At 38.5% G+C, this 10,586-nt stretch overlaps 1 pseudogene; it reads right to left on the reverse strand.

The window, feature by feature from the left end:
- Positions 1 to 1,303: 1,303 nt before the first annotated feature.
- LOC120527923 lies at positions 1,304 to 3,150 on the reverse strand (annotated as a pseudogene).
- Between the last annotated feature and the right edge of the window lie 7,436 nt (positions 3,151 to 10,586).

Consider the following 10,586-nt stretch of genomic DNA (forward strand, 5'->3'; position numbering starts at 1 on the left):
ATATCTGCAATAAGATGCTGCTGTGGTGTGCTGGGGAGGTAGCATAAAGAAGAAGGATACCTTACGCCTGGACAAACTGGTGAGGAAGGCAGGCTCTATTGTAGGCACGGAGCTGGACAGTTTGACATCTGTGGCAGAGCTACGGGCGCTGAGCAGACTCATGTCAATCATGGAGAATCGACTGCATCCACTGAACAGGATCATCTCCAGACAGAGGTGCAGCTTCAGCTGTGTGTGATATTGAGTGAGTCAGTCAATTTTTCATTGTGTAATATATGAACAAGCTTATTGTCCAGAACAATAAATAACCAATTTGTATTATTAAGCAACATTATATAGTTATGTTAGAGTATACAGGTTGCCTACATTTTCTTAAGCCTGAAATTTTGCAATTAAATATAAGGTCAACCCCCTATTTAGGGGGCATGGGGCTGGACTTCAAGGTACCTAACATGGTTATGCATGGTGGAGGCCACACTAACAAGGTCTCAAGTGTATTAAAAAGGGCATTTTAAAGCATATACAGAGTTGACATTGCTATTAAGCTTGCCACTTACCTTAGTGTCTCTGTGCTCACAAGCATCTCACCATGGTAGCTAGTTACAGCTAACATAAAAGACTCCATCTTGTAACTTGATCAAGGCCATGTGCCTGAGATGAAGCTTTCTGTTTGGCTGACTGTGTGTGTCTCTGTTTCTCTGTGGTCACGTTCTTCTTTCTGTATTCAGAAAAGTGTTTTGTTTGCCTGGTTTATGTGAAAAATACATGAATTTATAAAATAAAAGATTGTAGTTGCTTTGCTGAAACTGCTGTTGTCAGTGAACAAAAAGCTATCACCAGGGTGTTGGGGAAAGTTTCCTTCCTAAGCCGTGCTTAAATTGAGATGCTACGCTTATCTGTGGCGATTTTGGCTCCAACAAAGGAAGCTGCATTTGGCAACCGAGGAACAGTAGCTAATTGTTATGTCTTGGTCTGCTCCGTATCAGGCTATAGATGAAGCTTAGCGAGCGTTGAGGTTTGAGAGTTCATGAAATTCCCTCTCGAGAAGAAAGCCTTCAAAAAAGGTTTCACTGATTTTTTTTTTTATTATATATAATGTTGTTTAATTCTTATTTTTATTAAATCTTTCATGTTCATTAAGACGCAGTAAAGCATTATAACCTAAACTAAATATGCACTAACCATTTTTAGTTCATATAATGTTGCACTGTCGTTAGTTGCAAAATAGTAAAACATTAAAAGCTATAATAGTAATTGAAAACAAGAATTCATAATATTACATTTAAATTATAATGCCATTTGTCCCAGTGCCTTTTTTATCAGAGAGAAAAGGAAACATCTACTATGTATATAGTAATAATAAAATAATTTTAAAAGGGTGTGTTCTATAATATCTTCACTTATAAAAAGAACCAATTCTAAATCCATAAATATCTAACACTAAAGCAGTGCAGCAATGTGTGATGTAGAAGATAAAAATGTCACATGTCAACACCTAGGATCAGCCTTAGTGTGCTACTGATGTCACGTACTGTGTAGAGCTTTTAAACCAAAAATATTAGTAAGAAAATCCCTTGTCATTTTTTACATAAGTCATGACAGTATTTGTGTGTGTGTGTGTGTACTGTAAAATAACAAATAGTAACATATTAATAGATTCAATTGCATGCCTCAATTAAATGCACTTGACCTCTTTTAAATTTTATAATCTATTGTATTTTTCTCCACTAGTAAAATATTAAAAATACAAAATGGACATTTGGACTTTAGTATCTTGTCTAAATTTGCCATAGCTCTCCTTCTCAGAAGTGAATGTCATTTAATTTCATGTCTGCAGTCTTCTACACAAATCTTGGAGCGAATGAAAACAATCTCTTACTGCTTGCACTTCTTCTTCATCTATTAAAGAACTGACGGGGCTAGTTGACCTAATTTTGGTTTTCTTGTTGTTAAGCAGGAAGCCAACTTTTGATCCTTCTTTCACTTTCAGTCATTAGAGTAGTATCATCCAAATATCTTAAGGGTTTCTTCTGGCAATTTTGATTCCAGCATCTGAGTCTTCTAGACCAGCATTTTGTATAATGTACTCAGTACAGAGATTAAATAAGTAGGGTGACGGTATACAGACTTGTCACATTCCATTTCCTATCTTGAACCAGTTTCTTTCATGTTCAGTTCTTACAGTAGCTTCTTTTTCCGCATGTAGGTTCCTCATGAGGCAGATAAGATGACTTTGTATCTCCATTTCTTTAAGGACATGCCATAGTTTGTTATGATCCACACTGTCAGACTTTAGAGTAGTTAGTAAAACAGAAACAGATGTTTTTTTTTTCTGTAACTCCCTTGATTTCTCCATATATATATATTAGCAATTTGATCTCTGGTGCCCCGATCTGTACTAAATCCAGCTTGTATATCTGGCATTTCTGTCTATATACTGCTGAAGTCTTGCTTGCAGGATCTTTAGCATAACCTCACTTGCATCTGAAATGATGAAACCATTTGGTAGTTTGAGCATTCATTTCCTTCTTACGTATTGGGATATAAACTGATATTTTTCCAATCTAATGGCCATTATTGAGCTCTCCAAATCTTCTGGCAGATAGTAAGTAAAACTTAAAAAAAAAAAAAACCCTAATGGTTTTAAAATGTTTACCTGGTATTCTGTCACATACTGCAGTCTTTGTATAAGCAATGTTTAGAGCCCGTTTAACTTCATTTTCCAGAATGTCAGGCTCTAGATGAATCAAGGTGTCATTGTAGGTATCTTTGCTACTTGGGTACTTCCTGTAAAGTTCTTCTGTGTATTCCTGCCATTGCATCTTGATTTCATCTAATTCTGGAAGGTTATTTCCATCTTTGTCTTTTACTATATCCATTTTTGCACAAAATATTTCTTTGGCACCTCTGATCCTCTTGAAAAGGTCTGATAGCATCTTCAAATTTTTTACATTGTCATTTTAGATATGTCTTCCTTATCTTTACTTGCTATGTTCATTTAAAATAAGCGTCTGCTATACTAGTTCTTTTCATAATGGAACAACCCAGGTGTGTGAGAGACAGTGGATTGGCTTAGACCTTAATTAAAACTAGGGTGGCACGGTGGTGCAGCGGTAGCACTGCTGCCTCGCAGTTAGAAGACCCGGGTTCACTTCCCGGGTCCTCCCTGCATAGAGTTTGCATGTTCTCCCCGTGTCTGCGTGGGTTTCCTCCCACAATCCAAAGACATGCAGGTTAGGTGGATTGGTGATTCTAAATTGGCCCTAGTGTGTGTTTGTGTGTGTCCTGTGGTGGGTTGGCACCCTGCCTGGGATTGGCTCCAGCAGACCCCCGTGACCCTGTGTTTGAATTCAGCGGGTTGGAAAATGGATGGACGGATGGCTAAAGTTATGAGATTTCTTCCTGGATTAAATTTCTGAGAGCATTGGGACAGTTCTTATATATGCAGGCAGATCATTCCACCACTTCTGGTGTCTGTACTAAAAAAAATTTAACTCCCGCTGTAATTTTATTAAGCCTTGGATTTCTTATTTTAGTTGACTGGCACTGCGAGACCATGAAGTGTGCTATGTGCTCATATTTATCAAGAGCCTCACAGTAGGAAAACCAGTCCTAACTGGCTCAAAAGTCTCAGATTCATGCATATTTGTCTCTTCTCTTGAGAATAGGAATGATGCTGCACCCTAGTGTACAGGGGGAACACATGTCCGTCCCTCTGCCCATCCTCTACGGCAGCTTCTTGACTGGGAAAGGGGAGAACATTCAGCCCGGCTGGGCTGCTGAAACATCTCTCCTTAGGACCTCCTAGCCAGGTAAGGAAGCCTCCATCCCAGCTGGAATGCCAATCCATTCTTGCCTTCGATCACAATTTAATAAGATGAGACGAGGGGTAGAGCCAAGGCCATGCAAACCCACATGTTTAAGAAGGGCGAGTTTTAAATCAGCCTTATACTTAACTTGAAGCCAGTGTTGGGATTTGAGGACAGGAGTTATGTAGTTCTCCTTTCTAGTTCTAATAATCTTGCAGCATTCATTATGAATTAACTGAAAACTAAAAACTGAACCATTTGAACAGCCTGTGAAAAAGACATTGCAGTTATCAATTCTGCTAAAATAAACCCATGAGTAAACTTCTCTGTAACCTTCATAGTTAAAAAATTACCTGAATTTCCTTATACTTTTAAGCTGGAAAAACCTAAGTATAGATTTTCTTGGATCCATGAGGAAGCAGTGCTAACTGTTACACCACTAAGACATTCGTTATATCACACACGTTTACAATTTTTTTCAACTTTTGGAAGGGTTAATGTGTTTTTCTGTAACAGAACTAGAATTCGGGCGGCACGGTGGCGCAGTGGTAGCGCTGCCGCCTCTCAGTTAGGGGACCGGGATTTGATTCCCGGGTCCTCCCTGCGTGGAGTTTGCATGCTCTCCCCGTGTCTGCGTAGGTTTCCTTCCACAGTCCAAAGACATGCCGGTTAGGTGGATTGGCGATTCTAAATTGTCCCTAGTGTGTGATTGGTGTGTTTGTGTGTGTCCTGTGGTGGGCTGGCACCCTGCCCAGGATTGGTTCCTGCCTTGTGCCCTGTGTTGGCTGGGATTGGCTCCAGCAGACCCCCGTGACCCTGTGTTTGGATTCAGTGGGTTGGAAAATGGATGGATGGATGAAATAGAATTCGGAGACCCAAGTTAAACTGAAAATGATTGTTACCACTCATCACTTTGTTTGTATTTCTAACATCTGAAGGCTCTGTAGAGTGTGTGGATATAATCCAGAAAGCATATTTGCTGTAAAGGAAAACTAGCTATTTATTTTAACCATTTATATAAATGTACTATTTATTGTTAATTCAATTATATTATTTTTGAGTTTAAGAACACTTAAATATTTTCTGTGAGACCTAGTGTCACTTTTATCTTACTTTTGTATCTTTTTCTCTTTTTTAAGTAGCTTGGCAAAATAGTTTTGTAGAGGTTTGTAAGTCCCCATTAAAATACAGTCTTATTCCAGTATTAACAAAAATACACTCTGGAAAAGATAAATCCACCATAATGCTTAGAAAACATAATTAACAAACACATTTCTGGATGCACAATTTATGCAACAGACTTTTCTTTGTCCACACAAATATCATACCTATACTGAAATAAACTGAAGTTAATAATTCGATTCATAATTCCAGGCGCTGGACTTTCCCCATACTTTTGAAATCCTATGCTCTCGTATAATTTCTGAGCTTCATACTGGATGCACATTGTATTCAGCACTACAGCACGGTATTCCCGGGAACATGCAAAGTCGAGTGCTTTCAAGCAGAGGGCTCTGGCAATGCCGAAGCGTCTGTAACCCTTCTTTACATACACGTGGTCCAACTCCAGGGAACATGACTCTTCTTTGGATGGTGAAATAGAACACATGGCCACAAGCTGATTGTTGCATATCACCACATAGAAGCAAGAGTCTTTGCTTTGGAGAAAAGTTTTCCTTATGCTGAACAAGTCCTTTTTGATGGTTTGCTTAATGTACCATCTAAAGCCTAAGGAACATTTAATCCACTCTGCAGCTAAAAGAAGCAGAATCACAATGGTTGAGAAGACAATGGAGTGAGTGGTCACAAAGAGAACGGCGAATGTGCACACCAGGAACAGCTGGATGACAGAACTAGCCAGAAAGTACTTGACTCTTCTGTTAACATATTCAAGCAGCCCCCATGCATAAAACTCTTTTACAGTGTGATGATCCGATTCCTCAAATTTTCTGAAGAAGTAATTAGCCATAATGTCTGAAATGAAACAAATAATTAGTAAAGTACAGACAACCAGAACGCTCTTTTCAGTTTCATGACACCGCTGTCCTACTTGTCTGGTTATCTATCCACTTGTTTTGCTTACCTCAGGGATTGAGCTAATGAATCCTGTGGCACGTGAACTAGTTATCTTATGTTGTTTTCTTTTAGCATTAATCATTTTCTTTAACAATTGCTTATTATAGATACAAGTCCTGACTTTTAGAAAAATCATCCTAGCCTCAGTTAGACAAACTGTAACATTTTAAAGACCACAGCAGGGTTTCATAAACTTTGTAGGGCTCTATATGAAATGCATCTCATATTTATTTATGAATGCCCTTGCAACATGGTGTGGTTTCTGGTTAGATATTTTACTTTACTCAAGTGTCTTCTCTGGATGTGTTAAAGTAATGGATGTCATGGTCCAAGTCAGCTCTTTTTATTTTTGCTTCTTCAGGAGAAGCTTTAAATGGCACACTGACCCCCACCAACCCGTTTGTGCTGAGTGGAATCCTCACTGCCAGACCTGTACATAGTAACCTGGAGACACGAGAGAAAAGTGAGTGCTGGGGAAATATGGAGGAATTGGATAAAAAACATTGGATTGACATTGGGGGATAATGTTAAGGGGGGTCATTTGATTACTTATAGCAATGTCTGCATGCAAGACTGTCTCACGAAAAAATGCATTTCAGAAAACACCTAGGAATTGGGCGGCATTCATTTATGTATTTTTTGCATTTAACAATTCTCTTAAGACAAAAAAACTGTTACATAATGAAAACACTGCTATTTCTGATATTATCTTCTGTAGGGTTTGTTTGAACTGTGTAGTTTACAGCAATGTTGGCAGTTTAATTCTAATATTGTCAAAGTAATTCCATTAACATATTTCATTTCATTTAGACTACTTAAACAGAATAATATAAGTGCAATATTCAATGAAATTGAAGCATAATGATTATAGTATCTTTAAACATTTACCCACAATTCCCATTTATTGTATCTTCACTGATGTATGCATATAATGAAACTATCCAATCAATGCACGGTTTCAGAGCATTTTTTATTGGCAGACAGACTATGGAGAACGTTTTTTAGCAAGCCAAGAGCGAATGTCCTAGATCAAGGGTTCCCAAACTCAGTTCTGGGGACACACTGTGGCTGCAGGTTTTTGTTTTTAATTGGACTCCTGGGCTAACTAAGTGAACTGGTATTTCCCAGATTGTGTGTTTTGGGAACGATATAGAAATTTGAAAACTAAGTTTGGTAGTTTTTTTTTTTTTAATTAGAATGTAATAAGCTCTTACAGTATATGAGAATAATGTGTTTGTTTTTCTTTTTAACAATATTTTCATCTTGATTTTCATTCTGCCTTTCCAGGTGTTCTAATTGTTTTATTACTCCATTATTTACTAATTAGTGGGTCTCATGCCAAAGTAGTAGCAGCCTTTCACAATTCACAATGGAAGACGATAGTTTTAGTTAGCCCATTTGGCAGTTTGATTATAATTTAAATTAAAAACAGCTTTTAGCAATGCAGTCAAGAGCTATTGCTATTTTGATCATTTTATTTTGGCACGTCTGTGTGTTCCATTTGTTTACTGTGTTTATAAAAATTGCTTATGAACATTTTCAAATCAGTTAAATTTTTTGTCCGGCACCTCCTGACACACTGATATAAAAAAACGTTCACATCAAATATATCTTTTAAGTTATTTTGATGTCTACTTAACATGTTGAGCTTTTTGAGTTTCCTCCTATGTTTTGTCCTGCAGATCTGAACAAAAACACAAATTTTTAGGCCATTTATGGACCATATTTTGTGCAGAAAATAACACCTTTATGATAAAGAGTAAACCAATACGTTCAGCAGAGATGAATAGAAGGGCTTGAAGTTGTGCACACCACATCAACTGACCCCAAGGGTTCATCCCTAATGGGATGTGAGGGGTTAAAGTTACTCCTTTTCACAAAACTTAAAAAAATGTGGTTTGGTAATCTAGGCGTGTTGCTGATCATAAATATAATATTTTTAGTATTTGATTCATTACCGGTGGTCCTGGCACTCTAAAAATCAATCCCTAAAGGTTTAAAATGACAAATTTCAAACATAAGTGTGTGGGGTATTGTTTTAGACTATTTCAAGGTTGGTGATTATGAGTGTTATTTTTGATATTTTTTCCTTTAATAGAGATCTAGCCTTCTAAGGACATCTATCAGAATATTGAAAAATTATCCATTTCTATAACAGTCAAGAATAGTTAAGATTTTACACATTTAAATTGAAGTACACATTTTAATATTTCAAATATCAAACATGACTAATTCTTAGATAGATAGATAGATAGATAGATACTTTATTAATCCCAAGGGGAAATTCATATACTCCAGCAGAAGCATACTGATAAAGAACAATATTAAATTAAAGAGTGATAAAAATGAAAGTATAACAGCCAGACAATAATTATGTAAAATATTAACGATTACCCATGGTGGAATTGAAGAGTCGCATAGTGTACATTACAGTACTTCTACCTCATGAAGTAAATTATTACATATGAACACCACAAATTAGGGCAGCTTACACCAATTCAGATGTATTATGTTTGTTAGTAGACATTAAGCCCGTTACAATAATGGGCGCTAGAACAGCAGTGCATAAACATTAGTAGGAACAGACTATATTAAATGGCAAGGGCCTTGTATGTGGCTGTAATATGCATCACTGTATTATGTGCTGTGAATAAGGCGCTATATAAAGCGCCCAAGCCGGCACAGATTCACACTGAGGCACGTGTAAATTGAACAGAAATATTTTTTGTTTCTCTTTCCTCGTGGGCGCACGTCTTCCCCATGTCCCACAGGCCCAACACAGTCCCAAACACTTAAACACAGTTCAAACACTCTTCCCCTGTGGGGCATGTCTTCCCCGTGAACCCCACAGGTATAACACAGTCCCAAAGCACCTTACTTTAAACACAGCAATCCTTCCGCTTGCACCACCACTCCTCTCAGGCAAATTCTTCCTCCCGATTCTGGCCCAGAGTGGTGGTTGCTGGCTCCTTTTATGGCCCTCCTGGGAGTGCTCCGTTTGCTTGTTCACCTGTTCCCAATTGCACTTGGAATTGGGGCCAACGATTAAACCAGCTGGGTTTAACTATTTCTGCCACGCCCCCTGGCGGCCATCCAGGTCCCCACAGGGTTGGGGAGAACTCCATTTCCCATGAAACCCTGCAGGAAACCGAGGCATCATCAACCAGGGAGGCTGCCACCAATCATCCCGGGGGGAGGTACTGAGAAGTCCATGGCTGCTCCATATACAGCAGGGTCGTCCCTACCGGGCATGGGACCCGGCTGTCCATTACAGTGCCTTTAATTTTCTCTCGCAGTAATACAGTGGAACCTCGGTTCACGACCATAATTTGTTCCAAAACTGTTCATGAACTGAAGTAATTTCCACCATAGGATTGTATGTAAATACAATTAATCCGTTCCAGACTGTACGAACTGTATGTAAATATATATATTTTCTAAGTTTTTAAGCACAAATATAGTTAATTACACCATAGAATGCACAGCGTAATAGTAAACTAAATGTAAAAACATTGAATAACACTGAGAAAACCTTGAACAACAGAGAAAACTAACATTGAAAGAGATCGTGCTATAGCGCTACGAACCGCTTGCTATAATATTTTAATGAGTTTTAAGCACGGGGAAAAAAATGAACATTTGAAAAATCTCTAATTTAATAAACAACCAAGAAAAGTAACATTACAAGAATGCACGGGCGCGCCTGTGTGTGTGTCTATCTCGCGCGCCTGTGTTTGTGTCTCTCACGCACCTGTGTGTGTGTGTGTCTCTCTCTCTGTCCTATGACCTGCTTTTCTGTTTGTTCGAGACAGTTTGATTGGATGATTCAATCTGCCCCAACTGTATAGTCTTTTGTGTGATACTTACCTGGTTCAGTTTTTAAACAGGACAATGTCCACCGTTACATGGCAAGGTACTTGGCATGTAAAGTATGCATACCAACAGGAGCCTTCCCTGGCTACCCATATTCATAAACCTATCTCTGATACAGCATACATCAGAGACTCTGGTGATCACTGCCCATCTGCAGGAGTAAATTCCCAATGTTTAATTGTACATACTAGGGGGCACTATTTCATATGTTTGACATCCCTCCACAAAGTACTGTATTTCTGTTTGCCAAGCATGGTGTTTCCATATACCTGCAATGCCTCACGTAGGCTTCTTCTACACAAACACATATTTCTCGAGCTCGGGTTTTAAGAAACTGTTTTAGGGTACACGTTTTTTGGAGTCGCAGACAAGAGTCAAAGGGATACAGGAGCATAAATGTACAACCCTGCATGTCATTCATAACACCAACCTCCTTTAGCTGACCCAGATTCCAAAAAATAAATCAAAACAAAGGCAACATAATGATTGTACCACAGAAAACTTGAGGTCCAAGCCAGTATTAGCAAGATCATGTGCACGTTTTTATGAGGAAGAAAATCTTTGTATGGATTAAATGTCTGTAAAGGACAACATAACTGGTCAATGTTCTGCTGAACTGCTTTGCTGTTTGCTTCGATCAGTAAAAGTGCTGACTATCTTCCTGCCCCAGCTCACAATACATGAGTGGCAAAGACTGCTCTATGAAAATGTGAATTCAAAGAGCTGCCACACCTGCACTGTTATCCAGATCTGGCCCAGGGTGACTACCATCTTTTCAAGAGGGTCCTTGATATGTGATTACAAGATGAGGTGGTATCAGATATAGGT

This window comes from Polypterus senegalus, chromosome 4, assembly GCF_016835505.1.
Source record: "Polypterus senegalus isolate Bchr_013 chromosome 4, ASM1683550v1, whole genome shotgun sequence".
In the NCBI taxonomy this organism is placed as follows: Eukaryota; Metazoa; Chordata; class Cladistia; order Polypteriformes; family Polypteridae; genus Polypterus; species Polypterus senegalus.